We start from the raw sequence: 4047 nt of genomic DNA, 5'->3' as shown, positions 1-4047 counted from the left end.
AACTGGGCACGTATCTGCGTACGTATTTCCCTCTTATCTCCATTTTTTATCGCAGTCTTTAGCAGCAATTGATATTTTAAAGTAGCGGGCTATTCCGAGCCTTTACTCCTTGCAATGAAGTACGCGATCTTGGAGCTTATATTATTAAGTGGCCGGGAGGAGAGCAGTATTTTTTATTTCCCCGCACCAGCGAAACTATCGCTGGCCACTGGGGTCGTGAGCAGGCCACCTTGCGTACGACGTTATGGACGCTCCCAATGAATCGAAAGAAACAGTGTTAAAATATATTCTATTGTTTCCATACTTCTTATACAGACTTGTATTAATAATACTATACCACATAATACACCTATAGCCTAAAAATTTCAGTTCAGCATCTTAAGTATTTTTCGAGATGTAAATTTTTTCCTGAAAAATCTATAATGACTTTTCTGGTGTTAGAAGACCAAGCTAGTGTCTGTAACATATTCACCTATAGTGTCAGCTGAAACTATAACTAAAAAGATCAGTTCATGTAAATTGTTTTTCTAGACTTTCCTTTGCTTTCATTACCACGCTGCTGAAGTAAGAGCAACCATCTTCAAAATAATAATAATAATTATTATTATTATTAGTCGTAAAGCTCCCAACATGGAAGACGCTAAGTAAAGATGGTTCACTTCTGGGGCTTCTTATTCTTCTTGTTTGCCCACCAGGTCTTCATTCTTTGCGAGAATTCAGCTTTTCTTTCTTCGCTCCATTTTGTTCCAGTTCTCGGCGCTTTTGTCTCTGGTTTGACCTCCCATTTGTCAACTTTAAGTTTGAAATTGTTTCTTTTGTTCATGTCTTCAGTAGTAATGTTGGCTAATTCCAGATCTTTCTTTACATTTTTGATCCATTCTCCTCCATTAACAAGGGATGCGACGTATCTTACTATTCTTTTTGTAAGTCTGTGATCGGGAAGTCTCATTATGTGGCCATAGAATTTTAGACGCCTCTTCCTCATGTCTATCTCTATGTTAGAAAATTCTTCAATTTTAGAATTTTTCTGTAATCTATACCCCTCTTTGGTCCATCTTGGTCCCAGAATTTTCCTAATGATTTTCCTTTCCTCTTTCTTCAGGTTTTCCATATCTGTTTTTCTTTTAAGTGTCAAGGTTTCGCTGGCATATAGCATTATTGGTTTAATTACCGACTTATAATGTTTAATTTTTGTATTTATAGATAGACATTTTTTATTGTAAATGTTTTGGACCAGCCCTAGACCCCTACGAGCTTTTAATATTCTTTCTTGTTGTGAGTATTTTTCAGAAATTATCTCTCCTAAATATTTAAAGTATGGTACCCTCTTAATTTCTCCATATTTGGTTTGTAACTTAGAAATTTCTAGATTTGTTGTTGTAAACACCGTTTTCTCAAAAGATATTTGTAGGCCAACTTTTCCTGCACACTCTTTTAAGGTTTCCATCTGTTTGACTGCCATTTCACTAGAATCTGCCATTATTGCAAGATCGTCTGCGTAGGCTAAGTAGGGGATTTGTAGGTCATCTTTTTTGGTTCCCAGTGATATTGGTTTCCAGTACTTTTCTTTTTTGAGTTCTTTTTCCCATTCTGCCATGACTCTATCCAGAACTAAGTTAAATAACAGAGGTGATAATCCATCACCTTGTCTAACCCCAGTTTTTATCTCAAATGATTTTGAAAGTTTTCCCATGAATTTCACTTTGCATTTTGTATTTGTTAATGTCTGCTCTATGATGTTCCGTGTCTTCTTATCCAGTCCTTGTTCTTCAAGAATTTTAAATAGTGTGGGTCTGTGAATTGAATCATATGCCTTTTTAAAGTCGACAAAGACATATACTGTAGGCTTCCTTCGCATTTGTCTCATCCTTGTAATCAATTTCAAGTTTAAAATTTGTTCTGGACATGATCTGTTTGGTCTTAAACCAGCTTGAAAATCTGAGATTTTGGGTTCTAGCAGTTTTTGTGTTCTTTCAAGAAGACAAGCTGATAATATCTTGTATGTGACGGCAAATAATTATTTAACTATCTTTTGTTGCATGAATGATGTCAAGAGAATGTGAGGTGTATGGAGGACATATGTAAAGTGTGGATGTGTTTATTTATTAAAAGTATGTAAAATGTATACGTGAAGGTTATTTGCAATATGAAATCTTATTACTCCATAAAGTTAGCAAGTTCTTTAATTATTGTAATTAACCTTTTAATCACTTCCACTTTTTCATAAGAAGAAAATTGGGAACATTCCTGCAACAGGAATAAACGAGTTCCTCTCCAGGAGGTGAAGGCCCAAGGAATGTTTACCGGCCGCCGTGTCATCCTCTGCGGTATGGACAGGCATGTGGGTAGTACGCCTCTCTCCAGGCCATTTTTAAGACTTCACAGGCCATGGAGCCCCTGCTACTTGGTTACCTAACTCCTCAGTTGACATAACGAGGCTAAGTGCATCCCGTTCTCGTCCTCCCACCGAGTGAAGATAGTTGGCAGTACCCGGAGTCGAACCAGGGTCCTTCATGTGGCAACCACGCTTACCACTTATCTGCGAAGGCGGACACAACAGGAACAGTATCCTAACTTAGGATAAACCACGTTTCGTAATACAAATTTAGTCTGATGCAGTTATTATTGGAAAACTTCATCAAACACTAGTTCACACAGGCGAATTACAAAATTAAGCGTTACTTTGCTTGAAGGCGGGAGCAGCAGCGATGTTCTATGGCGGCAGAACAGAGCCGCATTGTGCTGTCATGGCTCTTGGTGCAATATGCTCTGTAAAATATATTCTTGGAGTTCTAAATGCTAATTTCAGAGTAATGCAATAAATGTCGTGATACAACGGCTAATAACAATCCACATCTGAAGCATAATTAATTCCACTTTTCCAAACATCTTTGCCTCACTGATTACACGGGATATTGACGCGTCAAGACCTAGCCACTAACTACTTCTGTACCACAAAGACTCCCAGAGCTACATCGCGTCCTTCCACCTTTTACTTTCTCATCTAAGCCTTTCCGTTACGGATGAACTTCCCTCCAGATTTTCTATCGTTTCCTAAGCTTGAACCAGTTACAATATGACTGTTCAGTCCGTATGTAACTTAGATTTAAAAAGGACATCCTCAAAATGTTTCCAATTTACATAAATTACAGAGTAAGAAAAAAATATTTAAATGTTTTTTAAGTCAAAGAAGTTACATAATGCAGATATAATAACATTGATAATTGACATAAATACTACATCGTGCCAGCGTTATCAAACTGTTTGTGTACACAAAAAATAAAGTATTTTTTTGTGTTTGATTTTTATTTCCCGTCACAAAGGTATACAATTAATATCAGATCAAATGGATGTAAGAAATAACGTTGCATTTTCAACTCGTACCCAAATATTTAGAGTACACGCAAAAGTACCGTTATGTTAGTGGACACGAGCTTCCGTATGAGAGCTGTGACGAGTGCATAGATTCGAATCCCTAGTGTATCTGAGATCTTGTGAATGAATAAATTCCTCAGTCCTACTTTCTGATGCAAGACATGGACGTTGGGACCACTTTGCCTTCTTGGTGACTTGGGAACTAAAAAATATGCGTATAGTGTCATGTTTGTGTTGTTGATGTAGTGCGAAAAGGACTATTTTTGGGAGGGTGGAGGAAGGGAACATGACTATCTTTCAAATAACACTAAGGGCATCGCCGAACCTTGCAAATCTTTGCAATTGAGGGATCACTATGAACAGTATCACATGTATTTACTCAGTGAGACCTTTCGAATAGTTTTAGAACATCAATCCTGGACATTGGCGCAAAAATCTGGTGTAAGGAACTCTACGTCACCATCGGTGACGCGTAATTTTGGTATCATTGGAGACTGAATTCACTACCCTGCCTCATCCTTCACCACACACACAGACACACACACACACACACACACACACACACACACACACACACACACACACGCACAAACCGTGAAAGAATGTGACAGTTTTTCGTAAGTGTATCTGTTGACATGTTTTTCAATGTATGTATTTACAGTGACTCGATAG

This window comes from Schistocerca cancellata, chromosome 3 (assembly GCF_023864275.1).
Source record: "Schistocerca cancellata isolate TAMUIC-IGC-003103 chromosome 3, iqSchCanc2.1, whole genome shotgun sequence".
Classification (NCBI taxonomy): domain Eukaryota; kingdom Metazoa; phylum Arthropoda; class Insecta; order Orthoptera; family Acrididae; genus Schistocerca; species Schistocerca cancellata.
Note: the sequence above shows the minus strand (reverse complement) of the source record.